Raw genomic sequence first — 16,398 nt, forward strand, 5'->3', positions numbered from 1 at the left:
TCTAACATATCCTACTTAGTACTGGCCTATGCTTTGCTCATAATCTAATTGGGCCTGAATCTGATATCGCTCACCAATTTTGCACTGGTGTAGGAGTACAAGCCTGCACTGGACTTGAGTGTACTATGATTTTAAATTGAGCTTTTAATATTAGCAGAAGTGATAGGCCCAAAGCATGTAATTTAAAAAGCATGAGAAAGGAGGATTGTTTGTGTAAAACTTGAAATACCACTGTTATGACATTCTTTGTTTGTTACAGTGTATAAAAAGACAAGCTTTAGAATTTTTTTTTTTTTTTGCCAGAGCTTTTCTTACTACTCCAGAGTCTCTCACTGTTGGCAAGGTGTCTTCCACCCCCAAACCTGTTATACACATTGGTCAAAATATTTACAACCCTATTGTTTCTAGGATACAGAATACAAGAATGTATATACACTTGTATTGATATTTTGTATGTAACCAATAAGTAGCCTTTGGACTAATAAAGGAGTGTTTGTACAGAAACTGAATCATGGTAAACCTTAATTAACTTAGGAAAACTTCCAATCAGTGTAAATCCACTGGCTTCACTGGAAAGACTCCATATATATATATATATTTACATTTTTGCAACTGGCTCCTCCACTTAGACCTGTACGGTAACCAAAAGTCAAATTTAGTGTTGCTGAGATCCACACCAACTTTAATGCAGATACAAGCAGATGTCTTGCAGGATATTAGAGGGCAGCATACCACCTGGTACATTTTTTCAATATAAGATAATCAAAGTAAACAGCTCTGTCTTAAGCAAGGTATAGTATAATTGGTCTCAGTGGGATGTCCCTAGAAAAGCATGTAATGTGTGAGATATACTAGTGGCAAAGTACGCTAGAAATCTCTCTGCTCTGAATCCTAATTTGATTGACATAAGTGGGATAAAAAGCAAACACCTGTACATTGAGTTTTGTTAGCAATGTTGCATTAAAAGAATCAGTAGTTCAATCAAATCCTTCATAAGGAACACAAACTAATCTGACATAAGCACATGCAATCCTTTCAAATCCTCCCGAGACTGTCCATGAGCAAAAATTCTAGCCCTGAGGGGAAATACTACACATGGCCAGAGTCATTGAATAAGATTATCCTGGTGTACTGTTTATGAAGTCTTGTCTTTTTAAAACCTTTAATACAGTTGCTGGTTTCCTTCCTTACTCAACAGGCTGTTTAAGGGATAAAAACTGTGGATTATTTGACTGATCTCAAAATGGAGGGGGAAGTAAATTCAAAGAAGGGCTGATTCAGCATGTTAGTACATAAAGAGAAAAATCAGTATCAAATGTGACCATGATCTTTAGGTTTAAGGGTATGTCTTCACTACCTCCCAGATTGGCAGGCAGCGATCAATCCATCGGGGAAATCAATTTATCGTATCTAGTCTAGTTTTTTTAATAGTTTTCACTGACCTTGACTTTCACAAAGGTTACTGCACAAAGTTGGTTGCTACCATTGTGGGACAGAGTCAAACCAGTGATTTAGAAGTGGAAGATCCCCTTTGCCAATAACCATCCAGTTCCTGCAGAATTTTACAAATAATTTGCTTTCTCTCCAGTCATAATTAGTGGATCATGCTACTTAAATGAAGGAACCAAGTGAGATTTCAGTGCCTGAGAGTCTCCTCTAGGAGGCCTTGTCTACAAGGAATTTTTTCTGAAAAATCTCCTACCATCACTCTAGAACCAGTTCAGGTCAGTGTTAGCAAGTCTGAGAACACGATAGACTGATCATCAGCATTTATACCACACAGTCATCTTGACCTAGCGTGAGAGGGAATAGGTAACACACTGGTAAAATCTGTTTCAGGCAGCCTATGCTAGAATCAGTGACACTCTACTGTTGCAACAGCAATAGTGGGAAATTTTTAGAAAAAGCCTAATCTAGATACAGCAATGATAAGTAGAGTTCTGGATTAGTTTAAGATCTGGAATCATGCACAACTTGATTACTTAAGGGAATGTCTGAATTAGGAATAATTGAACCAGTCCATTTCACCAGAATGCTAGCCTGAAGCGGTGATTAAAAGATAATTGTAGTGCCACGATCAATTTTAACATAAGCAATACAGAAGGCAATCCTGTAAAACAGTTGCATCAGTCCAACTGGACTGCATTCTAAGCTCAGAGGACTTAGAGGTACCTTTTGCAAGACTATATATAGAACCCACAAATTCTATACATGTCATGGGAATCCTTCAGAAGAATGTCACAATTGAACACACTGTATGGGTTTATCTCAGACATTTACTGCACCTCTGCAGCAACATTAATGGTAGCATTCCCTACATTTACATTGAGAAATGCATCAAATACTAGCATAAATGTAATTATATGTGCAAAACTACAGCTAACAGGACTCTTATCCTGTACAGCTGCCCTTTGGCTGGCATCCAAGTAATCTTCAAAATCCAGGCTCCACTCCAAAGAGGGCAATGGGGAGGGTATCATTCTCTTCATCAGTAAGAGGATAAATGAGTGAATTCAGCAACGTTACTGTAACCTTCGAGTGCTGAGGCATGGGAAGGGAAAACTGTGATTATTCTCTACCATAAGTAGAGGCTAAGCAGAGATGGTCAAACTGGTTTGACTGCATTAAGAAGCCCCTCTTTCCCAAACCCACCTCCTTGTGGATCTTGCCTAATTTTAGAACCAAATTTAAAACTGAACCTTTGAGGAGCTGAAATATTAAGATGATATTTTCATCTCTGATACTCAGCAAGGCCTTGAAATGGATGTTCTGAAATACGACAAGAATGGCCATTTTACTGGGAGAGGGGGAAGGTGTGTGCAACACTACTCCTAGATTACACTGTGGAGAAAGGAAGTTAATCCTATTGGCACCTGAAGAGGCTGGCTGGGGCTAGCTAACGTAAACTTCCTCCCAGGAAGATATTAGGTAGGGGATACTGAGACCCATCGAGAGTGGGGGAAGCAGCGCCATGAGGAACCTCCTGATGTTTGGACAATTGAGATAAATATCCAGTCCTTGGGATGTTCAAGTCAAGGTAGAACTCTGAACCTGTGGAAAGAAAAAGATCAGCATTTCTAAGTAATTTTTATTGTAAAACTTAAGAAAATAAGACACACACATCAAATTTTATCTATAGCACTAGAGTAACAGATGGGGCTTTCTTTCTGTTTTTTTACAGGTTGACTATTTTCCCCCGTCCAACAAAACAGCTTCAAAGATATAATTTTGGCAGCGGAAGAGCTAAGCAAGAGACTTTGTCCCATCCTCACATACTGTGCAAAGTCTACTGGTTTAATTTCAATAGCTTGCAATAGAAGAACAGCAGTGCAGGATTATAAAGGAATTGTCTAGGAATACTGCTAGTGCCCTAAAGAATGATTCTGAAATTGTGTCGAATTAAACAGCTGTTCATGAAGATTTTTTTTAAATGAGCCTACAAACTAAACTATAGGTAAACCAGATTAGGGTATAGGCCAGATGGATTAAAAATGCTCTTCCAGAGGATTACTTTGCTATATGCTTGTCCCTTGAAGGATTGACTTCCACCCCAACATTCATTTCTCAATGAGCCAGGACTACACAGCTGACTGAAATTTGAAGTAACTATTTTTTAATGGCTACTTTCTTTCCTCCTTTCTTTATTCACAAAATCTTTAAGATCACACAGAAAAAAGAGGATGTACAGTAATAGAATTTAAAAAGAAAAATTAAGAGAAGCCACAAGAATATTGGTAATGTCTATAATTTTCTCCTGCAATGTTAAATGTTTCTTTTTAGGTGAAATATTAAATTATCATTACTGCATCTTCTGAAATAGAATCTCTGTGCTGATGACTCCCAAATCTACCTCTGCACCTGATCTTTTATCTTCTGCTGTTTAATTCTTAGATGCCCTGCCATCAAGGCAAATTTAACATGGCAAAAATAGTTACTTATCTTCCCTCCTAAAACTTCCCTTCTCCATCCTTGCAAACACCATCCCTCCCTCTCCTCAATAATTTACTCCTCTTTTTCCCCACCACATGTCCAGATTGGGTCACGATTGAACAACATGATCTATTCATCTTTCTTCTCCTCTTTATAGTACTAAAAGTTCAGTGAGCCGACTAACCCATATCTCATACATCTACTAAGCATAAGCTGGTCTAAAATGCTGCTACTTTAAAGTGTCTTCAAAAAAAAAAAATTAATGATCCAAGATGTGTCTCACTCCAAATCCATTGGATTAAAGAATCCTTTCCAACCAATTAACTGACAAAACTAAAGATTTATTTAAAGGGGTTTGGGTGGGGGGGGCAGGGTTTAAACCATTCCTATTAATTTAGGCCCAGATTGTGGGTTTTTATGTCACTGTCCACCAGAGTTCCTCCAAGGACTTAGGGGGATGTGAGCTGTGAAGTATTTCAACAATTAATTCATGGTAGTTATAGATGGAAAACATCAGTTGGCCCATTTTACCCATCCCCCTACCAGGGCAGGATTATTACCTAATGCTTTGTCCAGTCTAGTCTTAATTAAAACAGCCAAAAATATTGTTTAGATTATAGCATGTACAATAATAGCTATTAACCTTAGAACCTGGCTCATTTATTTTATATTCAAACAAACAAACAAACAAACAATGTTCCCTTGGAAGGTTAGAAAATATATTTGAGAGAATAATAATCAGGCTATTTCCTCTACCCATCTCCCACCTCACTTACACAAACACAGTCTGACTATGGAGCTGGTGGTGAAAGCTATAAGTGAATGTTGCATTATGGAAGAAAGGTGATGGGAGAACATCCTTTTCATTTCCCAGAACAAAAGCATCAACTGGATTATCCCCCATCAGCACCACCACTGCCTTATGTAGCATGTGACCAAGTTAGAGGCATCTAGACAATAGGCCCATACAGACGATTCACAATAATTGTGCGCTTGAGCTGCGATCTATCATCACAACACCTGCTGTAGCTGAAGCCCCCATCTGTGTTCCCTGGAGAGGCATGACACGTCAGTACTTAATGTGCTTGTTGTCATTTCACTTCCTGAGCTCCTCTTTTAGATAAATGAAAGAATTTGGGATGGGAGGGGGGAAGACACACGCGCACGCACACACACACACACAGAGCTCTAATTAGAAACCAGAACACAGATGCACTGACAATGTGGGTAAACATGTAGTGCTGTGCTGAGGTAATTAGGTGCACAACTATTATTAAAAAGAAAAGGAGTACTTGTGGCACCTTAGAGACTAACAAATTTATTAGAGCATAAGCTTTCATGAGCTACAGCTCACTTCATCGGATGCATTTGGTGGAAAAAACAGAGGGGAGATTTATATACACACACAGAGAACATGAAACAATGGGTTTATCATACACACTGTAAGGAGAGTGAGCACTTAAGATAAGCCATCACCAGCAGCAGGGGCAGGAAGGAGGAAAACCTTTCATGATGACAAGCAAGGTAGGCTATTTCCAGCAGTTAACAAGAATAGCTGAGGAACAGTGGGGGGGGTGGGGTGGGGGGGAGAAATAACATGGGGAAATAGTTTTACTTTGTGTAATGACTCATCCATTCCCAGTCTCTATTCAAGCCTAAGTTAATTGTATCCAGTTTGCAAATTAATTCCAATTCAGCAGTCTCTCCTTGGAGTCTGTTTTTGAAGCTTTTTTGTTGAAGGATAGCCACTCTTAGGTCTGTAATCGAGTGACCAGAGAGATGGAAGTGTTCTCCAACTGGTTTTTGAATGTTATAATTCTTGACGTCTGATTTGTGTCCATTCATTCTTTTACATAGAGACTGTCCAGTTTGACCAATGTACATGGCAGAGGGGCATTGCTGGCACATGATGGCATATATCACATTGGTAGATGCGCAGGTGAACGAGCCTCTGATAGTGTGGCTGATGTGATTAGGCCCTATGATGGTGTCCCCTGAATAGATATGTGGACAGAGTTGGCAACAGGCTTTGTTGCAAGGATAGGTTCCTGGGTTAGTGGTTCTGTGGTGTGGTGTGTGGTTGCTGGTGAGTATTTGCTTCAGATTGGGGGGCTGTCTGTAAGCAAGGACTGGCCTGTCTCCCAAGATCTGTGAGAGTGATGGGTCATCCTTCAGGATAGGTTGCAGATCCTTGATGATGCGTTGGAGAGGTTTTAGTTGGGGGCTGAAGGTGATGGCTAGTGGCGTTCTGTTATTTTCTTTGTTGGGCCTGTCCTGTAGTAGGTGACTTCTGGGTACTCTTCTGGCTCTGTCAATCTGTTTCTTCACTTCAGCAGGTGGGTATTGTAGTTGTAGGAATGCATGATAGAGATCTTGTAGGTGTTTGTCTCTGTCTGAGGGGTTGGACCAAATGCGGTTATATCGTAGAGCTTGGCTGTAGACAATGGATTGTGTGGTATGATCTGGATGAAAGCTAGAGGCATGTAGGTAGGAATAGCGGTCAGTAGGTTTCCGATATAGGGTGGTGTTTATGTGACCATCGCTTATTAGCACCGTAGTGTCCAGGAAGTGGATCTCTTGTGTGGACTGGTCCAGGCTGAGGTTGATGGTGGGATGGAAATTGTTGAAATCATGGTGGAATTCCTCAAGGGCTTCTTTTCCATGGGTCCAGATGATGATGTCAATGTAGCGCAGATTGACAGAGCCAGAAGTCTCCGAAGTCTCCTTACAGTGTGTATGATAAACCCATTGTTTCATGTTCTCTGTGTGTGTATATCAATCTCCCCTCTTTTTTCCACCAAATGCATCCGATGAAGTGAGCTGTAGCTCACGAAAGCTTATGCTCTAATAAATTTGTTAGTCTCTAAGGTGCCACAAGTACTCCTTTTCTTTTTGCGAATACAGACTAACACGGCTGCTACTCTGAAAACTATTATTAACAGTCTCTTCAACATCTATTATCCCATACACTGCACTGAAAATGGACCCCATGTGTGGGCAAGGCTGAAAAGCTTTATTTTTCCCTTTCTATATTCATGGATATTGGGCAAGGAGGAAGAACCATTTGGATATGTTTTTATCTGGTCAGAAGGCAGGTTTTATTTTTCTCCTAAATAAACTGGATAGAACACACCAGTTTATGGCTATGTAGATCCATTTTGTTTCAGATGTCTTGTTTATTTTTTCAGCTCTGTCATTGAGCTGGGGATTTGATTATTATATTGAGGAGGTATTACTTTTTTCTGCTTGATTTCTCATTCTGGGACAGCACACATCAGGGTAAGGACCTAGGCAGGAGAGTAGGGTCCATCCCTTGAACTATGAATTACCTTTGCCCACAAATTTGGCCCAGGTGGACCTGAATTCACAAGATGGGAAGTGCAGTGAACCAGCTACTGCTACAGCATTTTTTAAAGAATCCTGTTCTTTCATTCAGGGACAGCAGTGTGGTGCTAGCAGCAGGTGGACTAATTTAAATCACTGATTTTAATTCCAATTTAAATCAGCAGGAAGCTTTGGTTTGCATTTAAAATGAATTGATCTATTAGACAAAAGTAGTATTTTTAATTAGTGAATTGAACTGATTGTTGCTGGTCACTATGTCATTCAAGATTTTAAAACTAGTAGATCTCAACCTCTCACTCTTCATTTTATTCATAGATTGGAAGAAGAATACAGACTTTCCTGTTTTTTCCAACTCCCAATCAGTTTCTTAACTTTGAATCAACTAGTCATTGAACTGGCAGGTTGAATAAGCTAAAATGAAGAAAATATTTTTCATGTATTTGCAGAAGAGGCTATTGCTGTCAAAAGCTGGTTTAGCACTTCAACAAACTCCGGTTCCAGGTGCTCAGCCAATGACAACAGTTCAGTGGTTTGATTTTCTTTAAAAACTTGCAAGCATGTACTCATTTTCATATTTAATTTAAATGGTTTTAACTGCTTATAAGTGTAGGCCTTAACACAGGTTGCCAATTTCAAAAATTTTAAATAGGTTTAAATTTTAAAAAACTGGACATGTATTTAAATATCCATTTTAAAAAAAAAATTTATGCACGCTGGCTAGCAGATTGTTACCTCATATTATAGAAATACCATGGGTTATTTTATAGCAGCTTTGAGAATCTCAAAGGGTTTTACAAAAATTGTGGCTTTGATTCTCAATTATACATTTATTTAGTGTCCAACACCCACTGAAGCAAATGGGCGTCTTTCCATTGACCTCAATGGGCATTGGATCAGGCCCATATGCACCTAACTTCAGGCATCCAAGTTCGGAAATTTTGGCCTAAGGGATTTTCTAAAGACTACCTAGAGAGCCAGTGGCAGAGTTAGGAAAGAAGCAGAGAAGTCCTGTGTCCTGCTTCTTTGTCTCATCCCTAGAGACTACTACTTTGTATATATTCTCCCTTTTATATTATTTTTACAATAAAAAAAAAAGTGTCTTTAAGCATAGGTTTTTAAATCTAAAAATAGGCTGCCAGAGCAGAGACTGGAAAGAGACTGTTAGTAATTGGCTGTGAGACTGATGTCTTTTCCATGCATTAAAGATAGGCCGATTATGGGTTGGGGTGAGATGATAGGGAAGAGCACAGGTGATTGCACCGACAGGCTTTATTTATAAATGGCTGGAACAGTCTTGGCTCAGAAAACCACCGTGATAGACCAGTCCTAGATTAACATATTGGCACCCTGGTGGCTGCGCAGGTTATTTTAGAACATGGGGCCCTAATTTTGATCTAACTAACACCAGTTGACCCGATGCAAGAGCATTGACTTCAATGGCATTATTTCTAATTTCCACAAGTGTAACTGAGGCGAGAATAAGACCTTGGATTTTCTAACTGCTATGTTACCCTTCTGGCCTGAGCAGCCAGTTTAGCCAATATTTGGGACCTTAGGCTCTCTCTTTACTTCCTCTTAAGGCACACTACTAGTGCCTCTCCAGCTGTCTCCTGGCTGCTTTTTGCAGTCTTTCTGCACACACAAGCGGCTTCAGTCCAATGAATCCCAAACCCCTGCATTTGCAGTCAGTTCCCAGGGAAACCCCTTGGCTCACAGGACTTAGCCTCTACTACAGAGTTGCATTCTTGTCCATGATTTTGGCCATGGCTTCTATTGTTTCAGCTATCAAAAAAAAAAAAAAAAAACAAAAACAAAGGGGCATTTAATTGCTCCCTCATTTATGCTGAATGAAAAGTGACTAATATGCCCATCAGCTTCAGTGAGGCCTGTGAATCCCCACAGATCAAAGATACCCTTGGTGGCAGCTACCAATACCCTCCATCATAAAAGATACATGGTCCAGATCGAGCAAAGCACTTATGCATGCACTTATCTTTAAGTATAAGAGCAGTCACACTGATTTCAATGAGATAGACGTGCTTAACTTTAAGCACATGCTTAAATGCTTTGCTGGATCAGGGCTTATCTTTTGTCCATCAAACAGATAACACAATAGTGATTAATCTGAAATACAACAAGATCTGATACAAGATTGATCATTTCAACAAAGAAATATCTGAATTTTCAAGAAAAATTCCTTGAGCACAGGGTGCATTTGTGTTGCAAAAATCTATTACTTATTCAGTAGCAAATGCACTAAGGATATCTTCATGAGCAGTAGCTCTGCCAAGCACTATGAAGTAGCTGAATATTGAATCAAGCTGCTCTTCATAATTTATCAAACAAATTATGTTTTTTTCATTCCAGCAAAGATTTGGTTCTGAGATTGGGATGTTAAGAATAACTGGTGTAAACTGTTTTCTGCTGGACAATTTTCTAAATAGTAGAGATATTTCTATTTTGTTTTTTCCCTCCAACTCGCTTGGAAATGTGAGGTTGGTTTTAAATCAAGTCAGACTGCAAGATCTCCAGTCTGTTTAGACCATATGGTTTCCATGTTGCCAGCAGCCAGGAGTGGAGGAGGCGGAGTGGTGCGGAGGAGAAATCACTACAACTGCAGAGCTGGATTCACTGAATTTAAATCTCCTTTGCACCAGTGCAAAGCAAGCTTCACAGACCCGAGAAAAGGGCCTCAAAATCTAACTCTACACTGGTGTTTTAAAAATACATTGTTGTTCACTCACTTCACATGATACGGCCTCGAGCAACAGGATAGGGAACAGACCCCACAGAGGCCTTGATCCAGTGCAAGACTACCCCTGTGAGCACACAGCGCCTTGTTGACTTCACTGGGTCTCTGACCAAGTGCAGGAGTTCACCCACACAGAGCTCAGGGCAAGAGTGGAGCCAAAATAAGGACTATCCTGCGCAAAAAAAAAAAAAAAAAACTGTATCAGCCATGTGTGCAGATATTACAAGAACTCACACCATTTTGTGAGAACTGAAATTACCACCCTGTGATTGTGTAACACCCCTTTACATGTTTAACACCCAATACTTTTTGGCCTCAAATTTTCCATGGTTCAACCTGCTTTTAGTCAGATTAATGGCATCACGCAATTATAAATGTTTTACCCAGGGCTGGCTCCAGGGACCAGCATTCCAAGTAGGTGCAGTTCGAAAGGGGCAGCAATTCGGCGGCAGCTTTTCCCCTTTGCCAGCTGCAGTGGCAGGTTTTTTTTCCCCACAGCTTGGGGTGGCCAAAACTGTAGAGCCAGCCCTGGTTTTACCAGCCAGTTCTGGTTAGCCTGTAAACAGCATCAATGCATCCTCTTTTTAAACCATTTTTGAAAAGTGAGTGTTAACTAATTTGGGGGCCAGGATGTGAAACATGATTAAACTAGAACAGTGAGAAAAATTTCATAACAATCCCAAACCAGACAAAATTTGCTCTGTTTCAGGTTTTGTCACAGATTTATTGAAAGCTTCACTAAACTGAGACAACTCATGCCGATAATCCAGGTCTCAACTCTGCAACACTTATTTGTCATAAGCAATATTTACTCCCACAAGTACAGTCGTCCCTATTAAAATCCAGTGGGACAACATGAGTATGGGCTGCAGAAGCTCCTGAAAATTATACCCACCAAATTTCACATCTGTAGTTTAAGATTTTTTTAAACTATATTTAAATAAATAAATAGAAAGCTAGCCCAAGACTGTTGAGTTTGCACAGACCCCTGAACATTACAAAAGTTCAAATCTCTATTTTTTCCTGCACAAAATCCTTAATTTATAATTCACTTGTTCAATGTAGCTTAAGGTTTTGGTAATGAGATCCATAAACAAAACAGAAGGAGACAGTGTCCCAGAAAGGAAGTTACAATAATGCAATGGCTTCATGCCAAGTCTTTAAGGCATCTTTAAGTAGAGTCAGCATATGGAATAGTGGGATAACAGGTATTGACAACGAAGAGCTCAATCCTGCAAGACATTGAGTACCTTTTGAGAGGTGCTGAGTGCCCTCCTCTCCTATTAAAGACAATGGGATTTGAGGACAGTTGTCCACTCAGAGGTTCAGGCTCTGAGCCAGGAGTAGTCATTCAGCATACTACATGCATTGAAATGTGTTGCCATCTTTCTGCTCCATCATTCCATAAAGTTAATCTAGTTAGTTTTTTTGTAAAGCACATAAAAATCGGTCTCTCTCTGATTCACAGTTCAGGGATGAGGCAGAGAAAGATAGTGATTTGACCATCTTTCTGGCTTCTTCATCCTAAAGTAACAAGCATTGAATGACTGTTCTGCTGGTTCGCCAGCCCAATACTTAGCTCTTAAACAGTATTTTTTTAGTCAGATCTCAAAGCGCTTTACACATGGGAGCCAATATCATTGTTCCAATTTTACAGGTGGGGACACAGAGCAGTGACATGACTTGCCCATAGTCACCTACCAGGTCAGTGGTGGGCCCAAAAAATTGATCAAGACACCCAAATTTTTTGTTCTTCCTTTTTGACTTGACATTGTAAGAATTAAGTTACACAACAACATGTTATAAAGTCAAGTCGAATCAAGAAACAAACTCAAACCTAACTACATGAAACTTAAAAGAAAAAAAAAAAAAAAGAGAAACTGGCCACTTGTTTGGCAGCTGAGTTGAAGTGAGTTAATAGTCTGTCCTGCTCCCAGCAGACAAATGCTTACATCACAAAACTACTACAATTGACACTGCTGTTGGCATGTTCATCAGAAGGTATGTCTACACTGCAATTAGACACCTGTGGCTGGCCAGTACCAGCTGACTCAGGCTTGCGGGGCTCAGGGTAAAGGGCTGTTTAATGGTTGTATAAACATTTGGGCACAGCCCACGCTCTGGGACCATCCCCTCTTGCAGGAAGTGATTTATTCTCTCTTCCTCCAAAGGTTGTACCTCCGAGCCATGGTCGAGAAACATTAGCAGAGGCTATGGAGAAGCCTGCACTCCTGCTGTATACTTTCTGGGGATATATAGAAAACTTCATTATTTAAGGGCCTTTTAAAATTGCACAATTAGCAAATAAAATCATACCCTGGTGGTTTCTTTGAGACCAGGGGTTCTCAAACTTCATTGCATCACAACCCCCTTCTGACAACAAAAACTACTACATGACACCAGGAGGGGAAACTGAAGCCTGAGCGCGGCCCAAGCCCTGCTGCCCCAGGCAGGTCCAAAGCCCAAGGGCTTCAGTAAGTCTAAGCCAGCCCTGGCGACCTGCTGGAGAACAACTATTCTAGACAGGCTAAGTTTTTTAACTCTTTCTCCACTGCCACAAAACATCTTAAATTATTAAACAAGAGCTTTGGACGGTCAATTTTATTTCTACTCGTTCTCACATCTGAAGCTGGACAAAGATTTTTAACCAGGTAAGATTGCCTTTCCTTCTCCAGCCCCCAACTTCCTCCCATCCATCTCCCACATACAAGGTCTTTTTTTGTGTGAAAGTTGTACCATAGCTAGCTCAGGTGTTTGGATTTTGCATTTTTGATGCTGGCACCTCTAGAAGAGCTTTGCTGTATCTGATCAGAAACAAGTTAACACCTTAGTGAATTGAAGGAGGGCTGGCTAGAAGCTATATTATTCCCCACCCCTTTTTACAGTTAAAAACAGAACAAACCCTTTATGGAGATTAATGCGGCACAGATTCACCACTGCTATGCCTCCTGCTGGCTTGCTCTGGGAATTTGCTCATTCAGCTGTGGAACACCTTCTGCAGGTGGTGTCTTGCACATTGTCTGCTCGGCTGTGTTGTCTCCACCACCAGGACATCGTCGCTCTCTAGACCGCAGTGTCCTCTCCAGCAGTGCCCATTACTCCATTCTCCCCCCTTCCAGGGGTATATCAGCAGTGCACACCTGCTTTCATGGCCACCTGCTGCCCCAGTGTCTAGTCCCTTACCTTAGGGACAAGGTGCGGTCCATGGTCCATACTCCCTTGTGGCACGGTGTGGTGCAAGGGGGGGAAAGAACCCAGGCCCTCCCACTACTCTGGGCTCCAGCCCAGGGACCGTTGAGGGGCAGCCGCTTGCTGCCTTCCTCCACTCCCCATCACTGCCTGCCTTCCCTGGGCCACTTCCCCATAGCTCTAGCACCCACTCAGCCTTTGTTTCAAGGCCTGCAGTCTGGCAGGGTCAGCCAGAGCTCCCACTGCGCTGCTACTCTGCCCAGAACTGCTCTGTCCAGGGTACTATTTCTTCTCCCAGAAGCCAGTCATCATCCTCCTCCTTTGCTGGTCAGGGGAAAACTACCTCTACACTGTGCTGCAGCCTTTATATAGGGCTCAGCCTGGCCCTGATTGGCTGCCCATCTGCACAGCTTCTCTGGCCTACTTTAACCCATTTTCTCCTGGAGTGGGGCTGCAGCCCCACTACAGAGACCTAAAACTTGAAAATATTATTGCAGGAATAAGGAAACTAACTCCAACATTACACATCCTTTATCTCTAAGGGCCTATTCTTCATTCAGGGTGGAAATGAGACAGTTTGTTTTGGCCAGTTTGATTATGGAAGATAAAGTTGTTTTTTTAATTTGCAGTGAATATTTGTGAAAAATGCCCACCATAATAGTGCCAGCAGCAGAACAGAGACACACAGGATATCAATGAGCCTGTGAATGGGCTATGTTCTCCTTTTCTAGTTAGTTAGGCAGGGAAAAGTGTAACTTTCAGGGATGAGACATTAACCTGTGGTCTGAGCACCAACACACTCCTGGCAGGTGTGGAAGTCATTCTAGGTTGGTTCTCCTTCCTCATGCTGAAAAGCATCCTGATCCATTAGTAGACATGGGACTACTGGCAGAATAAGGCAATATTGCATGCAGACCTGTCAACATCTTGCAGCAACAAATTGAATTTAAATGTACCTATATTTACTTACTTTGCCTAAAGTGCTGCCTGATTGTGTAAGGGCTTCTAGCCTCTCTCCTATGGGATGAGTGGAGGTCCCAAAAATCACAGACACCAGGTATATCTATCACTCCCAGCATCTCAATTAATGCTGACCCTTAACAATCCCCCACACACATAAATTAGGGGCTGCCCATTGCTCCCTAACATATAAATACTGCCCCCAACACACAAATTAGTACCATTATTTTCTCCCCAGCATATGAATTAAAATAGTCCCCTGCCCTCCAGCACATGAATTCTTAATGGCCCCAGCATACCCCTGTGAAAGGCCAATTCTGCTGCTGGTCATCCTCCTCTCTCTCTCATGGACCAATGCCAGGAATTCTTCACCAGCCTGCTCCCAGCCTAGTGGGGGCCTCCTCGCATCCCTGGGGCGGGCAGCAGCACTGGCCCTCTTCTTCCACCCAGTTCTTAACCCTGGAGGAAGGTGGGGAAGGAGACTAGCAGTAGGGCCTTTTCTTCCCTCTCTCACTCCCAGCTTGGGATATGGAGGAAGAGTAGCAGCAACAGGAGAAGGAGGAGGAAGATTTTTACAGCTGCTGCTCCTCAACCAACTCTGAGCACCCAGTCCCATGCTTGCTGCAGTACTGGCTGTCCCTCAGCAGGTGCAGGAACTCTGACTGGAGATTATTTCCCAGGAGATGTGGGAGTGGTGAATGACAGCTAGTCAAGGGACAACTTCTTGTAGACTCTAGAAGGGTCTGAAAAGCCAGTCTGTGGTAAAGCCATGGAGTTGGCAGGTCTGTCAATGTGAGAATTTGGCCCTCTCAAGTGCTGGGCCACTTCCTTGTAGTTAAGGGTCTCTTTCTCTATTGCTTGCCCATAGTTTCTTTCTTCTAATTCATTTCCAGAAGGTGGGTGGAGAAAGCCCTGTGATACCAACACAGGGAATTCTCACTGTAGTCTATGCAGGAGCCATAGGCTCAGGCTGGGAATGCAATACTATGTCTTTAAAGAAGTAAGGCCTATGGGGATATACCGAAGAGAGACAGTTTGTTTTCTCAAAACAAATATGGTAAAGGCACCTTTATGAGGGCAGACTTTAAGATGTTCAGACAGGGCAGCTGGAGCAGAATTACTGTTTTCAGGGGATCTGGGGTTCTCTTGGATGGTTATTTGCTTGCTACTTTATCTATATTCACATGTCCAAGAATAAAATTCTTGGGGTTGGCATATTGCACTTCTCAGTCACTGATTTGATCTTTCCAGTGGCTTGGTTCCTTTTACAGCACCTCATCTCTGACCTAGAGGTATAATTTCTACAGCAGAGACAGAAGTTCTCTGTGAGCCAGATCCTAGCACTCATTAAGTTTGCTTTGAACCACTCTGGGAATTCATAGCAGCTTCTAAAGCTGACCTAAGTGAGCCACTGGAGGTCGCCCCATCATAGATGCATTCCCAGGTAGCATAGGGCTAGCTGAGGATTCTGTTACAATGGGGGACTCCTCAGCTGCCCATTTAGGGTAGGTTTAAGGTTCCTTGGGATTACTCAGGCAGTGCAAAGAAACATTAGCAGGGGACAAGTATCTGTCCAATAAAGTCAAAGTATTAGTATTGAGTATTAGTACCTACACAACTACACACTGTTACTAAAAATGAGTTTGCCCCGCCCATCAGAAAACTGACCTAGGAAACAAAGGACAATGTGAGTTGACAGCCTCACACGGTTAGCATCCACAATAGAAGAAAGCTGCTGGAGGCTTAGGAGTGAGGCTTAGGAGTGTAGTAGGCCAAGTGCTCCAATATAGAGAAGAAAATGAGTCAACATAGGAGGAGGCAAAACAATGTGATCGGGAGCTGGTGGAATTGGCCTATGGGATTGTTCCATCCAGTGTAAGTTATAGCAGGCCAAAGGCTTCTCTATCTTATGCAAGGGGCAGCCAGCCAGCCAGCCAACCCATGGATGGGTAGAGGTTGAAAGGTAGCTTAGTCACCTTTGCCAAAACAAAACAAACAAAAGGAAGTATTTTTTCACACAACGCACAGTCAACCTGTGGAACTCCTTGACAGAAGATGTTGTGAAGGCCAAGACCATAACAGGGTTCAAAAAAGAACTAGATAATTTCATGGAGGATAGGTCCATCAATGGCTATTAACCAGGATGGGCAGGGATAGTGTCCGTCGTCTCTGTTTGCCAGAAGCTGGGAATGGGCGACAAGGAATGGAGCACTTGATAATTA

At 41.8% G+C, this 16,398-nt stretch overlaps 1 long non-coding RNA gene across 2 annotated transcripts; it reads right to left on the minus strand.

Moving 5' to 3' along the window:
* Positions 1 to 665: 665 nt before the first annotated feature.
* Positions 666 to 13,203, minus strand: LOC119850581. Of its 2 annotated transcripts, none has more exons than XR_005290962.2 (2): positions 12,930 to 13,203; positions 666 to 3,051 (listed from the first exon to the last, which is right to left on the minus strand). It is a non-coding gene; the product is annotated as an uncharacterized LOC119850581 (long non-coding RNA). The 2 variants fall into 2 exon arrangements; XR_005290963.1 differs by lacking the exon at positions 12,930 to 13,203 and adding an exon at positions 10,020 to 10,177.
* Between the last annotated feature and the right edge of the window lie 3,195 nt (positions 13,204 to 16,398).

This window comes from Dermochelys coriacea, chromosome 2 (assembly GCF_009764565.3).
Source record: "Dermochelys coriacea isolate rDerCor1 chromosome 2, rDerCor1.pri.v4, whole genome shotgun sequence".
Taxonomy (NCBI): Eukaryota; Metazoa; Chordata; order Testudines; family Dermochelyidae; genus Dermochelys; species Dermochelys coriacea.